This window comes from Uloborus diversus, unplaced genomic scaffold (genome assembly GCF_026930045.1).
Source record: "Uloborus diversus isolate 005 unplaced genomic scaffold, Udiv.v.3.1 scaffold_381, whole genome shotgun sequence".
Lineage (NCBI taxonomy): Eukaryota > Metazoa > Arthropoda > Arachnida > Araneae > Uloboridae > Uloborus > Uloborus diversus.
In genome coordinates this window covers 118,355-139,396 of record NW_026558551.1, presented here as the reverse complement: position 1 = coordinate 139,396, position 21,042 = coordinate 118,355, and positions in this window count along the sequence as shown.

The window sequence follows — 21,042 nt, the reverse complement described above, 5'->3', positions numbered from 1 at the left end:
ATGCAAGGTGACAAACTTGAGCTTACAGGGCATTGAAAACAGCTATTCTTCATGTGAACTATTATGATAGCCACTTTGGATGCCAATAACTCTTAGAAAATCAATATCCCACCAAAAACATTCTGTAAAAAAGTAGCCAAGTCTCGATGGAGCTGCTTGTTTATCTCTAAAAAGTAGTGAAATCTTGACAAAGTCATGAGAAGTCTAAGGTTCCTTACTGCGATTTCTTTATTAATATAGTTAATGTTGTGTGGCTTGGCCTTTAGACATTCTTTATACCTTAGTGGGTACAGGTCAATTTTGTTTACACGTTTTCCAAGTGGCAATTTTCCATCGTCAATGGGTAGCGGCTCTGGCGAAAGATTGGTGCAATGGTGTCATGGAGCACCTGGTTTTGTACCCTTGTGTACCCTTTAACGGCCAAGTCACAAAACATTAACTATAATAATAAAGAAATCGCAGTAAGGAACCTTAGACTTGTCATGACTTTGTCAAGATTTCACTACTTTTTAGAGATAAACAAGCAGCTCCATCGAAACTTGGCTACTTTTTTTCAGAATGTTTTTGGTGGGATTTCACTTCTTTTTGTAGAAACATTTAATATGTGTAATGTTTGAGTAGACTAAAGTTAGGCTAGATTAAATTAGAAGATGTGTCCCACTACGCTGTACTTTTGCAATGACAGTCGGTTTTTTTATGTACCAATAGTAGAAGGGGGCATTACCATATCTCTAATACACCTGAGGATTCTTCATTAGATACTTCAGCTTTCAATTTTTGACATCAAATGAAGCGGCCCGCCAAGTTGAATATTTTTTGTAAAGGCGGTATGTCGATCTCTAATAGTTTGGTTGGGCTCTTGTGTTTTCTAATCAGGGTCACTCAAGATCTTCAATTAGCCTAGTTTTTATAGTTTTCCCTTTATGTGGCCATCAAAAACTAACTCTGTACCAAATTTCACCTCTCTGAGTTTATGGGAAGTACTAGTTCTATTTTGATGATCATGAGTGAGTGAGTGAGTGAGTGTAATATATGCGAAACTTTGCTTTCGCTTAACTTCGGAACTAAATGACCAACAGACTTGAAATTTCGGATTTTAGGTATGGGATTATAGCTTACTGGATGACGAAAATTTCTGCGTTCTAGTCTCATCAGAAGGTTCTCAAATAGGGGCCTGAAAATGCGGAGAAATGGTTCCAGTAAAGGATGGTACGGCAGTGTTTGCTTCGCGCTCGACTTGGCGGGGGCACTGCCGTGCCCCCAAATTTACGCTCTGAAACTATAACCCACTAAAAACATGCATATTGACGATATAATTACAAAGTTCGAGCATTTGAATCATTTTTGTTTAGAATTTATGACATTTTAAAATCCAGGAAAAAGTTTAGACTTTGCATACGTGCTACACAAAAGTTAATGAACTCAAATTCACAAAAATACTAGAATGTGTTAAACAACCAAAAGTACTTAACAGCCAATGTCTTAGAATCAGGCAGTTTACGGCATTTGTGATTGTTGACATTTTTAATTTTTCTTATTTTCACATATGTTGTTCCTTATCATGAATGTAAAGTTTGTGCAAAATATGAGCTTTGTCTGCGTTATCATTTTTGGGAAATTAAATTTTTAAATTTAGGGGGCGTGGCACATTTTTGCGTGTTTTTCAAATTTGCAGATTTTAAAGTTCTTGTTGCTTTAAGCGCCCATATAATGACATGGATTTTTAAATTCTATACTATTATATGGTCTTCTTAGATACTATTTCAGCTGTCAAATCGGTGTCACTACGAGGGCGACGGCCACAAACTCCGTTTAAAAATGACCGAAAATGATTTTTTTTACTACATTCAATGCCAATTTTCTCAAAGCGCCTTCATGATGACACCAACGTTTTTACATAAATTCCTAGCTACACTTGCATACATAAAAAATATGTAATAAAATGGATGCCAGAAGATATTGGAACTTTTATGTGATAAATTTCACAAAAATGCAAATGTTTAAAATCTAACTACTACTCTCGTCCTGATAGCAGAGATCTGAAACTAATTAAGTTTGATAACCAACATGTTCGTCTAACATATGAACTAAAAAAATCGGTGTTACTCCTATTACTTTCGGAAATATAATCATTTGAAATTACTATGTTATGGAGTCATTTAAAAAAAAAACACTTTTCTAATTGGAATGGCTTTTTGCACGGTTTGTTTTAAGCTTTAATATAAAATTACAGCAGTGACACCTAAAATAATATGTTTCTAATGCTTTAAAAAAATATAAAAAGCATTAGAAACACAGTAAATCGATATAGGTACAGTCGATATAGGACGATTGTGTAATGTGCATTATAGGCTAAAATAGTCGTACTAATATTCATATTTTTTCAACCATACTTTTATCTGTTATTTATATTAAAAATGCAACTATTTATAACATAATGCTTTAAGTAGTTATGAACATAATGTATTATATAGCGAGCATTCAGAATCTGAAACATAATTTAAGGATGACGTAGACTAAAACAAAGAAAACATAAAAAATCAAATCACATAGTTTCAGAAAGACGATCATCTCTTATTGATCTGACAAATTTGTAGCACTAAAGCATGGGAAAACATGGTATCCGGGAGAAGTAGTAGAAGTTGACCATTTGCTAATCTGAATACAACTAGCCCCCTCATAGCAGAGATCTGAAACTAATTAAGCTTGATAACCAAAATGTTTGTCTAACATTTGCGTCCTCCGTAACATACTAAATTCGAATGATTATATTTCCGAAAGTAATAGGAGTGACACCGATTTTTTTAGTTCATATGTTAGACGAACATGTTGGTTATCAAACTTAATTAGTTTCAGATCTCTGCTATGAGGGCGAGAGTGGTAGTTAAATTTGAAACATTTGCATTTTTGTGAAATTTATCACATAAAAGTTCCAATATCTTCTGGCGCCCTTATAGTGACACCAATTTTATTATATTTTATATGTATGCAAGTGTAGCTAGGAATTGATGTAAAAACTTTGGTGCCATCATGAAAGCGCTTTGAGAAAATCCGCATTGAATGTAGTAAAAAAAATTCATTTTCTGTCATTTTTAAACGGAGTTTGTGGCCGTCGCCCTCGTAGTGACACCGATTTGACAGCTGTAATAGTATCTAAGAAGACCATATAATAGTATAGAATTTAAAAATTTATGTCATTATATGGGCGCTTAAAGCAACAAGAACTTTAAAATCTGCAAATTTGAAAAACATGCAAAAATGTGCCACGCCCCCTAAATTTAAAAATTTAATTTCTCAAAAACGGTAAGGCAGACAAAGCTCATATTTTGCACAAACATTACATTCATGATAAGGAACAACATATGTGAAAATAAAAAAAATTAAAAATGTCAACAATCACAACCTGCCTGATCCTTACAGATATGGCTCTTAAGTTCGCGCATTTTTGCCGAAGGTCAAGCACATGTAGCTTAAAGCCGAGTTATGGCCCTAAAGGAACCAATTATCAGTAGTTTAGACCACCGCAAGTTACTTAATAAACCTCGCAATATAAACAAACTCTTTCAATGCAATGACAAGGTTGCGAAATGTACCGTCTTATAATCATAATAACCAAGACAATGAAAATTAACTAAAAAGTGCAAAATAAAAAATTATTATATAAAAACAAAAAACCCCGACTGCGTAAAAACCAAAAAAAAAAAAAAAAAACTAAAAAGAAAAATGTATATGCCCAGTAGCTTAGAATATTATTAAGTACTACTGAATAACTACACCGCTGAAATAGTTTTATAACCGTACACAGATAAGACAAATCATAAATTCAAAAGCAGAATAAAAGGATCAACAGTCGGGGCTCATTCAAATTTTACGGAGTACCTTGAATCAGAAAGTAATGGGCTCCGACTGTGGATCCTTCTATTCTGCTTTTGAATTTATGATTTGTCTTATCTATGTACGGTTATAAAACTATTTCAACGGTGTAGTTATTCAGAAGTACTTAATAATATTCTAAACTACTGGGCTTATACATTTTTCTTTTTAATTTTTTTTTTTGGTTTTTACGCAGTCGGGTTTTTTGTTTTTATTTAATAATTTTTTTTTAACCTATTTCTAAATATTTGGCTCCAAATTTGTAACATTGTCATTAATCGTACTCTTCGAGTTGTAACGTTTCACAAGACAGCAGATCATGTGAATCAGTTTTGCAGGTCAAATGTGACCCGCGGCCCATAGGTTGGACACCAGTGGTTTCTCATATTGTTAGGAGTGAAATAAAAAAAAGGAACTTCTTGGTAACATCATTAGTTTTTGAGCTGTAAGCGTATAATCATGGTACTGCTCTTGCAATGTTTCGGAGGGGGTGGGAAGAAAAGCAAGAGGGGTCGGGACTTCGTGCTTTTTTAGTGTTTACTCTATGAGCTAACATTCTGCAGAAATTCAGCTTTTCCTAAATTTATTGCGACACAAAACCTTTATTGACTGGACTAGAGTGTGTTACAACATTTGTGGAATCAAAAATACATTTTAAAGCTTAAATATGTATTTTAATGTATCACCTTCCGGTAGCTCACGGCAAAGTAGACAGTTAGTTAGCGACTTTTTTTTTACATTTTTGTGTTCTATATGAAGTCTTTTGACAAACTACGTACCCTTTTCAATTATAATGAATCCCTAATACGTCACCACCCCATATCCAGGACATGAGGATAATCCTCGAATCGAAGTGCTTGAACCTGAAACTAGCGCTTTAAAACTTAGATTCTGGACATGAATTAATTTGAGAGAAAAAAATGAACACTTTCGTTCAATATATTCAATTAGAATATGTTCAGTTTTACATGAAATACACTGCCAGCTCAGTCATTTCCAGCCGAGGACTGCAGTTTTGTGCTTATTAGCACTCATCAGCCCCCATCTCCAGCTCATTCACTTTCCTATGCCGGGCTGATTTTTCCCCTTCATTAATAAAACTCGCATTAATCATTCATCTCTGTACAGAAATTGTCGAGGGATGCATGGTATTCCGATGCACGAAAAACGCCTTGATTAAAATAATTTAAAATCTTACTATTTTAGCTTGGCAGATTGAACAGTTGTTTACGTAATTCTACGATTTGCTGCCCATCAAAAATGGTTAGCAAACCTTTTACGAAAAGATAAACTTAGAAAGAAAAATAAAATGAACACATAAGAATAGGACAATGGTTCCCTGAGCAGCAAATATCCTCACTACACAATAGTTTAATAAGGATCCTAGAAAATAGGCATCTTCATATGTAAAATAGCCAATTCACTATTCTAGTAACTTTCCTGACGTTACCAACAATGAAAATCGCGCCATAGTATGGTAATTTGATAATACTTTTTTTACTTGACGTTAAATCCCGGTTATCACAAATTTGCCATTTCAACTGCGCTTGCGCACGTACTTTGCTTTTTGGGCTTTCTGTTTTGAGATTTCGTGTTGTTTGGTTATATTTCGGCTGAGCTAGAGTTCCAACAAATTAATGAATGCAATTAGAATATTTTCACAGCGATTTCGGGATATATTATATGAAACTACGGATATGAATAACTGATTATCTTTATAAAGAAAAGAGAAAAATGACACGTCAATACTTATTGGTTTGGAAATATTTATTTAACGTAAACGTAAAACACGTTATGTACTTCAAAAATGATTGGAATATGAGTACAGATATCCGTCTTTTGCGGATATTTTACGTTAGGCGTAAACAGCTCAGTTTTCTACATTTGTATTTAGGTTGAGGGTTCAGCTTTGTATTAGAAGTGATGCTGTAATTCGAGTACGCTCTTCTGACGTTAAAAATTTGGCTCTGAAAAGGGCCTTTGTTTGATAGAAAAATCAGACTCCGAACCAATTAATAATTAAGACTCGAAACTCAATCTTTACCGAGGCGTAAAAATTAAGTCAAAGAAAGCTTTGTAATTTCTAATTTTTATCTGTTGTCATCTCATATTTATTAACAAATTTAAAATGTTTTAAATTAGTTTGAGCAAGAGTTTTGAAATCAGCTAAGTCCGCGCGCAAGCGCAGTTGAAATGGCAAATTTGTGATAACCGGGATTTAACGTCGAGTCTTTTTTTTGTTATGCTTGGCATGCAGCGAAATGCTTTATTTTGACGAGGCTGAACTGGATCCGGTAACTTAACTGTTTTAATGGTAAGACTAATTTAAGGTGAATGAAGAAACGAAAAAGGAGGTCAACAATGAAAGTTGTCTACTAGAGTTAACGGTCCACTGGAGTTAGAGTTAAATTTCAATTATAAAATATCAAACAGGCAATGGCTTCGTTCAAAGTAGAAGCAATTTTCACCCGGCATACATTAATGGGCAATTTTCTAGTCAATTGATAATCATTTATTTTGAATTTCAATCATTTATTTTGAATTGATTTACATTTAAATTTGAAATCAATGCAAATTACTTCAAGAATCAAATAATAGTTTAAAAAACTAAAAAAACACGCTTTCGTAACAAAATCAGCTAAAAAGTGAAAATAAACTTTGGATGACAGTAGTTGACCAATCACTTAATTTTAATGTAATGCAAAAAAGCGTGGGGTGCTGTCTATTTACATTTTTGCCTGTACAACAAATGGAAGAAGTTCAAGACAACTGATAAGAAGCCCCCCCCCCCCACTTTTTTTGTATACATTTAAATTAAGTGATTGAATGATAGTAGTTGACCAAAGATTATTTTTCACTTTTTAGTTCATTTTGCAACGAAAGCGTGTTTTTATACTTTTTTAAACTATTATTTTATTTTCTTCTTTTTAGTTTAACTTGTTTTACGAAAAAATATTCATTTCAACATTGTTCAAAATCTTTTATATTCATGAAATTTGCCCAAAAAACGACTAAAGGTCTCTGGGGGGGGAGCATTCGAAACGTGGTTTCCCGAACTCCAAAAAGAGCAACCGTACCCCTTAAAGTGTAATAGCCGAGCTCTAAAAACATTCTACTTTGCTGATAAATTGCCTGTGGAGTAATTGTTTAATCCAGCTAATCCATCTCAGTCATCGATGTATGTGCGCGGAAATCATATCTACATTACTTTGAAAATTTGAGATGCATTTGAATAAAAGTTTTGTTCAACAATGTTCTGATCAACAATGAATTTCCAATTGAAGGCTCACCCAAATTTCGGCATGAAATTAGTTAAAAACAAATATATTTCATGTTCTAATTACTTTGGAACAAATTTTGTCTGATGCAGAAAAATTAAAGGTTTTTGTAGATATTTTTAAATAGTTTTTGCGAGCATTTTTTAATGTATTTAAATTTTTCCTTTTTCACATTGTTGGATTTATGCCAAAATATTGATTAAAATTTGATGAAACTAACAATTAAAAGAGTTAATTAATTTGATTATAGAATATTGCATTGTCATCGGGTCTGAGGTCGCGTGCCAAATTTCAAAAGAATCAGATTGCAGGAAGTGGCCGAAATTTGAGCTGCAAGATTCCGTTACAAGATACATACATACAGGTGAAGCTAATAAAAGCGTGTTAAATTATCATATTCTTTGGGTAAAAACACGCACATTTTTATGATGAACAAGCTACAATTGAATTTCGGTTTTTTAAAGCTCAGTCTTTTTTTACTGGTACTGGTATTATTAAATTATTTCACTTAAAAGTATTAAAAGTCTTCTCTAGTGAAAACTACATAAAAGAGAGGATTATTAGCTTTAATTTCCTCAACTTCACTTGAATTGTGTCTTGTACTACAGTACTTGACCCAAACTTGAACCACAATTTAGCTTTTGGTATTGAACCATCTGATTGAACAATGTACTTTTATTGAACTGGTCATTAATATTTGTAAACTTCTATGCCTTTATTAATAACTTGTATACTTCTCATGTAAATCAGGCCAGGCAGCTTTTATTAAATTCATGGTTCCTAATTTTTAAAAACAGGATCAATGACGCTCTAAAGAGTCACTTTTTTTTAAAAGCTAGACAAACTAAATGGGATCTGATAATCGATGTCCGCAATTTTTGCAAAAATTCAGATGTGTTAGTAATAGAGGAATCTGGGGAAAAGTAAAATGGTAAAACATTCTTTGTTTGTAGAAACCTATCTATCAAAATTTTAACAAGCACATGCAGTCTGTTCCAGTCAAACAAATTGTTTTTCGGAGATCAAGGTCAGCTCCCATTTTTCCAATAGGCAGAGTAGGCAGCTGCCTATGGCGGAAACATTTTCAGGGGTGGCAAATTTTGCTTTAACCACACATTTTTTAAAGTTTTTTTTTTTGTTAGTAAAATCTTAGCACTCTTTCATTGTCCACAGAGGTCGTTTTTTCTTGTAGTTTAATAATGATTATTTTCACGCATCTTATGAAAATCATTTTGCAATCATGGCAATTGCTCAGCTTAAAATAGTAAGTGAAGACGAAAAGTGGGTGTCGATTTCGGAAAGTATCATTACGTTTGGCCAAAAGTCGCATAAAAATTGTAGTTTGACTATGATTTTTAGTGCTGCAATCAAGTTTATTCAGTAATGTACTGGTTTCTTGATTAATTGACGTTTATTTTCTTTTTTACAGTATTAATATCTACGCGAAAAAAGACAGATTTTATATGCAGGAAATATGCGATATTAAAAACCGAAGAACGAAAAAGAGTCTTCAAAAAGTTAGTAAACATGATACAGTCAAACCTTCCTTAACGAACACTCCCAGATAGCGGATACTCCCCGTTAGCGGACAGTTTCTGAATCTCCAGTCCCTCGAGATAGGCGTATAGTGTATTTCACTCCTCGTTAGCGAACACTCCCATTAACGGACAGTAAATCAGTCAAGTTTCGTTTTATTTTTCTGTGTCTCGTAAGATTTTGCTCAGCACTGCTTTTGTGACAAGCATTTTTTCTACTCCTTTACGATGCTCTGTGACTAACCAGTACCGATAAGAGAATTAACACCCTTTTTCCTCCGAAAACAGGAGCCTTTTAAGTCGAAGCTTATGAAAGTTTTGTTTCCATTTCAAACAAGAAATTCCAACAAAAAACAGAAGAAAAAAATCTTTCTCTTTTTACACAGTACCTTGCTTTATCATTTTGCATGGGAGAGGAATTCATTAAAAAAAATACTCTCGCGCAACTTAACGGTATCCTCCCCCCTCCTACTAGATTTTTGGAGACGCGTGTCGACGCCGTGCGCTTTCTTTCCAGACGCTGAAGAGGAATCGGCACGGTATTGCCAAATAAAGTGAAAAGTAGCCGATTGGGCTACATTTTGCTACCATTTGAAACAAAAAGTGGCTGAAAATCAACGACATTGATTGGCTGGTTTTGTTCAGCTAGGGGATATAATTTACGCAAATGCTTTTCCATATTATTTTCCCGAAAGATTCAGCGGATTATTTACTTACTGGGTAAATTCAGTTATATTCGCACTACTCATTTAGAATTATACACTGTAGGTGTGGGTTTAAAATACAAAATTAAAATGTCATTGTAAATTCAGACTCCCCAATAGCGGACACTCCCCGTTAATGGACAAAACTTTGGTCCTGACGGTGTCCGCTTTTAGGAGGTTTGAGTATATTTTTTTTTCAAGTGGGCAGTTTCCAAAAGCGGAAACTTTGCACTCTATGCAATGTAATCCAGATACAATTTACCAATGAAATGCTATTGAACAATGAGGAGTGGTAAGAATACAAGTGAGTGAACGTAATAACTGAGGAAATTATTCAAATCGTTGATAAAAAACAGATAAAGATGCTGCTTTAAATAACGATGAAAACTGATAAATTTGTTGTCGCAAAAGACATTAAAATTCACTGCTATTCAAAGATTCAGCTAAAAGATATTAAACAACAAGCCTGGGAGTTTAAATTTTGGGAACACTTTTTTGCGTGTTTTTGAGTCAAGGATATTGCTTCTTTTAGGGGGGGGAGGGGTGGCATATTTTAAGTTTGCCCAGGAGCGGCATGGAGCTGAATTCGGCCCTGATCAAAGTACATAATTCTAGCATAACTGCAATATGAATACTCGCATAATTTCAACTCCTTTTCAGAATTTTCTACCCATCGAAGGTATTAATTTCTGTGCGCATGTGTGTGTATCCCTATCTTCTTCGCACAGGTCAATACTGGTACCTTTGCATACGGTACATCCAGGGGTGGCCATTCCGCCTTGCTTCACCCCTTTAAACCTTAAGTAATCGGACATCTAGTCCTGAGAACATCTTGAGGACATCCCTGGACGGTGAAGATATCCAGGGGTGAAAAGTATTAAAATCACCAATTGTACCCGCCGCAGACGGCACTGAGCCACTGTAGGAGGCAAATGGAGCTTGGCGAGCGAAAACGGAAGGGGGGAGACCCCTTGTATTGTGATATTTTGTGATTTAACAAAAAGTTTCGTTATTATGAAATGATATAGTTTTCGCAATTAACGTTTTAAATAGTAATTGGGATGTACTGAGGTTCAATACAGTATTTGATAAATATTAGCCATGTTTTGGTTTTAAAATGCAATACAAGTTGTAAACTGCACGCAGAGCAAAATGGATGACGCAAAAATAATACTTAATTTCTTTTACTTATACAGTCATTAATAAAATTGCTTATTTGTTCTACTCATTAATTCACTTACATTCCTTCAGTTGATAATTCACTTGTTTATCCATTAATTCACCAATTTTCATATTAATTCCCTATTTCATTCCATCATTTTTTTTACATACATCAACTTATTAATTAAATTTTTTTTGGTTACTCTTCCACTATTTAGTTAGCGAATCATATATTCGCTAATTGATTAATTTACTCATTCATTTGATAAACACATTTTTAAATAATAAAAAATAAAATCACGAGAAAAATATTTTGTTTTTCAATTTGCCCCATGCATTTTTAAAATGAAAGTTTTCCGCTTTTTTCAAGGTACAAATTTACTGTCAAAAATGAAAATATTTCAATGCAAGTTTCATAAAAAAATTTTTTTCTTTATTAACTGTAATGTTCAGAAATTTTCGCAATTTGCTTATTCTTCTACTATGATAAAAAAAAGAGTTCCATTTTTCTTAACCATTCTACTCTTCGGATTTAAGAAATCCGATAAGTTTGTCCTTGAGTAGAAATCGAGTGTTGAATGTCATGAGTATATGGTGCTGCCTTTACGATCGTTTTGCTTCTAAATCAACAAGTGACCAGTGTTTTTTTTTTTTTTTTTTAATGACTATTAATTAATATTAGGTACATGTGAGTAAAAATAATTTGGTGGGTCACTCATGAGTTTAAAGAAAAAGGTGATTTGAAAACATGGTATTGACGGCCTCAAAGTTGATGATTTTGTAATTGATGAAGCTAAAGATTCAAAGTCAATTACTCTTTTCGCAACGAGTTGATAACTTTGAGACTCAGCTACAGATAGATACTACATATAGTACACTTTTGTGGATCCAGGTAGGAAATCCATGGAACTTCAACATTTCTAATTTAACAGTCTCAAAGTTAATAATGCAAAAAAGGATCAGTTACACTGTAAGCCATGAATCAGAAACTTTGTAAAACAGCTGTAATTATAATCCGTCTTTAATAATCATGCTTAATTAAAAGGGTCCGAATTTTATCATTTTGAAATAAAAGATGAAATTTCAAGATCAATTACTCTGTAAGCCGTAACTCAAAAACTTGGAGACACAGAAGCAATTCTAATCCTCTAAGAGATAAATGAAGCTTTGTACCCGACTTACATACTTTCAAAGTGTTTTAAATATGTGTTTATTCTTATCACTATGAGATTGATACTTTTGACTTTATAACAATCAGAGACTAATGCTACATTTTTAAAAGAGGATTGTTATAGGCGCATGTGTGTGGGTGCGTGGGTGCGTAAGTGTATGTATGCATGTGTGTGAGTGAGTGTTGTGTACGTGCGTGTAGGTGTTCGTGTGTGTGTGTGTAGGCGTTCGTGTGTGTGTAGGCGTTCGTGTGTGTGTAGGCGTTCGTGTGTGTGTAGGCGTTCGTGTGTGTATGACATGGACGCCACCACCCAGCAAAAGTGGATTTCGGGGGACAGTGCTCAGGACCAGCAGCGCCGCCGCCGGTGGACGGTGGTGCTGCTGCCCTGGTCCAAGCTGAAAAAGGAACCACAACGCCAAAGACAGTAAAATGAAAGCAATAAGCAATCGTGATTGCTCAAAAATGTTTAAAATCGGCATTTTTAAGAAAAATAAAAAAAAAATCATTTTTAACTTTTTTTTTAAAGGACTGTGGAAAAAAAAAACTAAAGCACATATTTCAAAATGTTGGATATGTTTGTAAGAAAGAACAAATATCCTTTAAAAAAAAACAAACCGTAACAAAATATGTTCTATCGTTCCTGAGATAATGGACTTTAAACATTAAGATGAAAACCCCAAGTGAGAAATCATGATAGGACGCCATCTTTGGCGGCCTGTATCTCGGCCCAGAAATTTTTTTGGACAAAAAAAAAAAATATTTCTTAATTTTTTTATGAATTTTAACATACGTTAAATTCAAAAAAATCCAAGACCATCATGTTACACCCCTTGTTGAACTGACATGGATTCTACCTAACATAAATCTAGCATTACGTAATATCTATGTTTAAGTAAAATTGCCATGGGTCACTCATTTCTTTTAAAGCAAAATGATCACAAGGCCAACACCACACATTCACAAAATTAAACTTAACCTCTACTGAAGTACAAACAAATAAGATTTAATAAAAAAGAAAATTTACTTTTTTATCATACTACTAACACACCCTGAACTTTTTATTATGGCTGATACCGGACGTATGGTAAGCCCACTAAGCATGCCACTGGGGGTAAGAAATATTTTACATTTTGTAAACGTATGAGTCGCTGATCCATCCCGTTTTAATATTTTTGAGCAATCACACTGCTTATTGTTCTCATTTGCCTATTTTGAATTCCTATGATTTTTATTTTTCCCCCGCCTCCCTCTGCAGCACCACTGTCGACCGACCCCTCCCGATGCTGCTCCTCTAGCGAAAACCGTCTCCAGGTTGCGCCCATATCTTACACACACTAGTATCTACACACTCATGCCTGCACACAGACACAAACACACAATCATACATACACACACTCATTTAGGGTTTGGGGTCAAAATGTCGCCACCGAAATGTCACTGGACAAAATGTCGCGGTCAAAATGTCGCCGTTCCAAAATGTCGCCCGTCCAAAATGTCGCCCGTCCAAAATTTCGCCGGGACACAATGTCGCCTGTCCAAAATGTCGTCGGTCCAAAATGTCGCCGGCCCAAAATGTCGCCGGGCCAAAATATTGCCGATCCAAAATGTCGCCGGTCCAAAATGTCGCCGGGCTAAAACGTCGCCTGTCCAAAATGTCGCCGGGCCAAAATATTGCCGATCCAAAATGTTGCCGGGCTAAAACGTCGCCTGTCCAAAATGTCGTCGGGCCAAAATGTCGCCAGGCCAAAATGTTGTAGATCCAAAATTCGTTTATTCAGTTGGTAAGAAAAATTTAAATGTACAAAAATGATGTTTAACACCAAATTTGCATAATAACTAGTTACTGCCTTTAATGAATGTCTCCGTTAAAAATGGGACTGGACTAACTGAGTTTCATGATAAATTCTAAAAAGATTATTCCGTTTTGATTCGCAACTCTCGGCTGTTTTTCAGCAAACAAATAGAATACAAGCGTTACGTTATCTTATTTCTTGTGACTCGCTATCTACCAACTGTAAAACGTTCTGATGGCGTTCAGTTCTGACGTTCGCTAAATTATTTTAAACTTTTCTTCAAGAATAGTGTGCGTTTGTATGTGACTGATTTTTTGGGGACATTCTACGTCAAAACCTGTAGTAAGAATTCGAACGATACCCGCAAGTACCCATATATGATTTATGGCTGCGTGGTTTTTTGCGTCAATTCGTTCAAGATAGTGGAGTAACTGAACGTTTTCATCGATATGCGTGACTGTCATTGTTCAAAAAATGGTGAACGGAATCAAATAAAATGTTAGGAAGCAGCAGGGGGACAGATTTTGGGCTCAATAACACCAGAGGGTGTAGCATTCGAATGTTTTTTCCTTTCTTTTTTATTATCTGTGATTGATATATCTCAAAAAGTAATACAGTAGACCCTCGTTTTCAGCGGGTTTATTTTACGCGGTTTCGATTATACGCGGTTGAGGATTTGACACCTTTATTTTATTTAAGCAGATGAGTTTCGGTTTTACGCAGATGCGGCAACGCAAACAGGTAACATTTTCCTCTCTTTCAAAACCCAAGCTCCTAAAGATTGCAGATTACACGTAACTAACTGCATTTTGGCGTGCTAATAATCGAACTTGGGTCCTTGGAGACATTTTATGCGATTGGTTCCAGAGCTTTTTCCATCAGAAGTAAAGTAATTAAACTCACACAGTTCAGAACTCACTGGAAGAAGAGCTTTTAGGAGTGACAAAGGAGGTCAAAACCAACGCGGATACCGACTCCGGTGACACAGAACCAAAAACGCTCACATTGAAAATTTTTGAACCATCCGTAGACAATAGGAATGATCTTTCTGATTTGTTAGTGAAAGAAGATTCTATCATGGAAATGACGCAAGTGATCATGGATAAGTTAATGCTAAGCAAAGAATTGGAGGAAAAATTCTTAATGACTACCAAAAAACTATCATAGTCAGCTCTTCTTCATAAAGAGAACACAAAATAAGTTTGTTTTCTTTATGCATATTGTGCATAAAAATTGATATAAGTACACATTAAACTTATTATACAATTAGTCATCACTAGAATGAAGTATTTTTTTTAATCTACGGAACCAAATTCCTATTTTGACACTAATATTAGATCTCAATTTACGCGGTTTCGATTTACGCAGCATTTCCGTGGAAGATAACCCCCGCGTAAAACGAGGGTCTATTTCATCCTTCAGTTATTTCATCCTACATTATGAAATTTTTTCTTTTCTATTTAAAATTGGAAAATGTGATTAGCAGACAAGCGCTACTTCGCATGCATGAAAGTATCCTCTTGAAAACCTTCAATAAAATAGCTATTCTGAAATTGTCCCTTGATGTTCTATCGAATATATAAATTTCATGAATGTTGAGAATTGAAAGTATTTGTCATCGCGTAGAGTCGTTTTTCAAAAATCTGAGTGAAAGACCTGTTTTAGCAGTTACGGGTTTCATTGATTTCAAAAGATTTGACGGTGAACATTTCGACGTAATTTCAGAATTTTACTCATAAGAGATGGGAGTTCCCACGGCAGTTTTGATCTTACTTTAACCAACATACATCTCACTGAAAACGTTTTTTTTTTTTTTTTTTTTTTTTTTTTTTTTTTTTTTTACAGTTCTTAGGGTAATGTTGATAAATCTATGAGAAAATTAAATTTCATTAAGATACTTTTCTACTTTATTTCCACCCTGGCCCGTGATTTCGAATTTTTCTAGTGAAAGGGGAGAGGGAGGATAACGGGCGTATGTATAACCAATGCAAATTTCATAGGATTGCTATAAAAACCACTCCCACTTGTATATAAAAAAAAATTCAAAGTCGAGGGCCATTCCGTCTGATCCCCTAAATGACTGACCTGTCGCTACCGTAATAATATGCTAGAGTGAAGGAGTTGTTTGTTTTTACTTCATTACGCCAAAAAATACAAACCGCCTATTCTCTTGCCATATTCAAATTGCGCCTCACTATTCTTTCACTCGCGTTTGGAACAGTTTAGTTTTACTTCCATACCAATTTTTTTTCTGAATCCTTGCGTTACATCTTGATCCTTTATGTTACATCTTGAGTATTATTATTAATCAGATTAAACGAGAAAGAGAATTCCGTTGCAGCAGCCTTTCATATGTTTACGTTTGTAATAGTATATACAAAAAAAACGTATGTTTTTCTGAAACTACTGTATACTATTACGTTTGTAATAGTATACAGAAAAACGTATGTTTTTTTTGAAAACTATTAATTTTATGGAATTAATCTGATGTTTGCGACATAAGACAGGAGAAAACGTTTGGAATTTTTGAAGGAACTTACTTTGAAAGGCAATTAATATTCTTTCGCAACTTTTATGTTGGAAAGCATCGACGTACATTTAAATTTTTCGTACAAATTGAACTAGCAAATTTTAGGCCGGCGACATTTTGGACCGGCGACATTTTGGACCGGCGACATTTTGGACTGGCGACATTTCGGGCCGGCGACATTGTGGACCGGCGACATTTTGGGCGTATACCCTCATTTAGCACGCAGACACACACACCCATACACTCATGCCTACACACAGACAAACTCACACGCATGCATACACACACATACAGATCCACACATTCATGCCTGGACAGAAACACACACACATACCCACACATTCATGCCTGGACAGAAACACACACGCTTACATACACACACACACTCGTGATTGCGAAAAACAATTTGAATTCAAGGTGTCAAAATTCAAATTAATCACATTTTTTTATTATCACTAATTTGTTTAATATACACAACAAAACAGGGCGTTATGTAAAACCATGCATATAAATACTCAAGCTCTACGTTTTTGGTAGAAGCACACTTCTAGATGCCATGCCCAATGACATGAGTTAATTCTTCCAGTTTACATGGGAAAGTGAGAAGATTAAATTTCAAGCTGGGGTGCTGAGGACGTGTACCATGAGTTGTAACGAAATAATTCAATGAAAAAAAAGAATAACACTTTTTTACGATTTATTACATTTCTTCACAAAAATATTTAAATTCATGAATTTTTTAAAATGTTTTCCCCCTTTTTACCTTGTTTTCGCTGTTATTCATTCAGTCACTTATTTTGTAAAGAAAAATGTAGAAATCTTCATTTGTGAAGTAGAGTAGTAGTTAATATTGTCATTTAATATTTGTGAACATTAAGTTATACTGTTCAATAACACAACTATGTGCGTTGCAATAAAATTTAAAAAAAAAGAAAAAAACTAATTTGAATTCTGAAATTTTGAATTCAAATTATGTTTTTCGCAATCACGAACTGAGACAGGACCCTACTCATTGGAGTTATTGTTTCTAGAAACGGCTCCTGTCCCCCCCCAAGCCAAGCTCTCCTCCTGGGCGGTTACTTGTGCATAGTTGTGTGTTTGCGTAGACCTGTGTGTATGCACGTAGGCGTGTGTGAGTGTATGTGTGTGAACGTGCGTGTGTGTAGGACATGGACGCCTCCAACCAGGAAAAGCGGGTAGCTCAAAACCGGCGCAGCCGCGCCGCCAGCAGAGGACGGTGGTGCTGCAAAGGCTTCTGGTCCAAGTTGAAAAAGGCACGGACACCAAAAATGGTCAAATGAGAACAATAAGCAATCGTGATTGCTCAAAAAACTCAACCATACTTTTAGAGTACCGTAAATGCGGGCTACTTTGGCCAAAATTGAGAAAGAGATACATTATTCTCTGACAACCTTTAAAAAGTAATGTTTGAACTAATTTCAACGCGAAATCTGCTAGAGAGCAGCCTCTATCATGCAGTGATGTACACCAAGAAGCTCGATAGCTCTGCTCAAAAAGCGAAACAAAACGTTTAGTTTTCCTTGTGCTAACATGTGTCTTTATACAGGGATGTCCACCCTACGTTCAAGGGCACCCCCCTAAATATCGCAACGACCCCCCTCCCCCCAAGTGCAAGAGCCCTACCCCAAAAAGAGAAAACACCCCTCAAAACAACTAAAAATTTCAAGGGCGCAGTCTTCGCCATGACCCCTCCCCAGAGGTTGGCACCTCTTCTTTATAAGCTGATAAACTTTTACACGCAAGGACAGTTCAATGTCTACTAAGAGTTGTTATTAATTGTTTATGATTACTATTTAATAATTTATGAAATAGTATAGATTTACTTCTCATTTCTGTTAGGGTTTCGTGATTACAAAACATCGTCTAAACCTAAAAAGTACGACATACTTTGGCCCACCGTAAAACTTGAAAAATTCCGTCTGAGGGGTTGGGAAGGGACAAGAAAATTTTAAAGTAGGACTTTAAGTTGTTTTTTTTTTTTTTTTTTAGTTTTCCTGATTAATTTGAATTTTGACCTCTTGAATTCAAATTATGTTTTCCGCAATCACGAGTGTGTGTGTGTGTGTGTATGTAGGCATGTGTGTTTATGTGTGTGGGGGGTATGTGTGTTTGTGTGTAGGGGGGTTTGTGTATGTGCGTGTAGGCATGTGTGTTTGTGTCTGACTGCAGGTATGAGTGTGCGGGTAGTTGTGTGTATGGGTGTTTGTGTGTGGTGGGGAATGAGTATGTGTGTGTAGGCATATGTGTTTGTGTGTAGGCATGAGTGTGATGAGTGTGTGGGTAGTTTTGTGTAGGTGTGTGTGTGTATGTGTAGGGGTCTGTATGTATGCGTAGGTGTCTGTATGTATGTGTGTGTATGTATGTGTTTGAGTGTGTGTGTGTTTGCGTGTGTATACGTGTGTGTAGGTGTATGTATTTGTGTGTGTAGTTGTGTATGTATGCGCGCGTGTGTAGCATATGGATGCTACCTGAAGATTGTTTTCGCTATAGGATCAGCATTGTGAGGAGCCGGTCGACGGTGATGTTGCCGAGGGTGCTGGCAGGAAAATAAAATAGCACATCAAAACAGTCAAGTGAGAACAATAAGCAATCGTGATTGCTCAAAAAAAAAAAAAAAAACTGGGAACTCTCATCAACGGATAAAGAGAGAGATTGCAGCCTCAATTCATCAGGCCACAGACACATGACTTTTATATGGAAGACTAGCAAAAATACCCGGCGTTGCCTGGGTTAGCAATAATTATCAGAAACAACCGTTACTTGCATTTGTTTTCTGTTTTAATTGAAAGAACTTAAAACACACCTTTTTGACGTGACTTAAAATCTAACTTCTTCCTTACTCATAAAACTAAAGTAGCAGCAAGTAAAAAGAGCAAAATAGTATTCATTTAGAAACGAAAACACGAAATTTAAGCGTATACAAATTTGAAGAATTTCCGAATTATGAAATTAAACTTCACATGTTTAAAAAGATTTATCAGTTAATACTTATTATTATTTTTTTTTACATTGAGTCTTAGCTTCTACGTATGTCTATTAAAGAACGAACTGTTTAAAAAAATGTAGCCGCGCGCCCGTGATCCCCTTAAACTTGCTTTAGTTATTTTGGAAAATCTTAGTTATTGTGGGTTCTTGGTGCGATTTAAAATATTACCGAATTTGCGGGAATCGTTTTGGGATACCTTGAATAATGTTCCCCCTCGTTACTTTGTAAAACGGTATGTTATTAATTTTTGTTAAAGTGATATTGTCGCCATATGCTAAAACATTTTTGGTCACCATAAAATTGCGCTAAACAATTTCATCCGTAATGTTTCCAAAATAAGTAATAAAATTTGGCGATGGTTTGAATTTGTGCACAAAGTCACATTAATGGAAGTTTTTGTGCTGTTTATGGATTTGCCTAATTTAGTTGCTGGATTATTTTACAGCAAGAAACGTTTTTAAAGATTCTTTGATTGACGATATTTTGTTAACATGGTGAAGGCTGACAAACATTATTACGTAGTCTTTGACTTCAAAAACCGTGACAGTTGAAAAAACTGCCAAATGCATCCGCTACTGAAATCTTTCTGCATAAATTTTGGCGAGGTTTCTGCTGTCAGATTGGATAATGATTAAAAATTCCAATCAGCACAAATAATAAAAAAACCATTAATTACTCTAAAGTTCCATTTAAATGGAAAATAATCAACCAAATCTATAGTTATTATTAGCCAATCTTGGGGGGAAAAAAGTTACTTTTAGACTTGACTTGAGAAAAGCCTCAAACAGACCGACGAAACACAAAAACATTCAACAATTCCATGAACTGCGAGTTGAGATGATACACTAAATAATGAATTGGGTTGAGGAAAGCCTTCAAACATGGAACAAAAAAAGCCCATAACTCGTTTTTCATACAACTTAGAACTTTCTCACAGATGCCATCTTCAGCAGAAAAATAAGCGCTTTCGATGGACACATAATTTTAATGTGTGCACGTATAGTTTAACCATCATATTGGGGCATTTATGCAAAAATTTGGACAAATTAGAATAAAAAAGTAACTATCAATCGGATTTTTTTTGAACTGGTCTACAAACCTCCCCAGTACCAAAAAGAACAAACGGTGAAAGTTTCAGCCAAATCTGCCGGGTAGTTTCTGAGATCTTAGGGAACAAATTTACCAAAGTCCATTTATATATATATATAGATGAAGAGAAACTGAAAGTTGTAAGAGGTCCAAAAAGAAGTCGACCCAGTTGCATCCAATTCTTTCAAATTTTGTTAAAAAGTTTAAAGAATTTTGTTGTGGCAAAATGAAATGGGCTGAGCTCAGTTTTTCAGTTATACCTGATGTGGTAAAAGAAGGAGATATTGTTGAGTGGATTGAGTTAATGGATCATTTGTTTTTCACATTGGTTCTGTTCAAAAAATTGTTCAACCTCCAAAAGTTATGAAACAATGACTTTTTTGACGACAGTTTGTGAGACAATAACTAGTCCTTCATACAAACTTCCTTAAAACAAATGTGTGACTCAAACTTTTGTTTTTATTATTAACAGAATTTCGTAAGTCCACAAGTCTTTCTTAGGCCCTGTTTAGTTATAAAATGATCTAAATAGAGAAAACCACTTTGGGCCTAAGTAACACAAACAAAATGGTAACAGTGGTCCAAATAAAACGCAATTAAAAAGGGCAATTGCACATTGAAGCAAACTGATAGCTATTCAAACATTTAATTAAGAGTCTAATTGTGTAAAATAAATTTCCACAGAATATTAAAGGAATAGGTACAAAAGATTTGAAATAAGATGAAAAAAGTTCCTAAATGTGGGCCATAGTAGCCCGTATGACAGTACTCAAGTAATTCAAGTGGTTAATGAAAAACGTTTGCAGTTTAGCAGTAAAATAGTATTAAGTGGACCACTCCAAGCGGCCACCTGTCATAAGCGGCCTCCCCTCTAAACGGCCACTTTTTTTCGACATGGTCC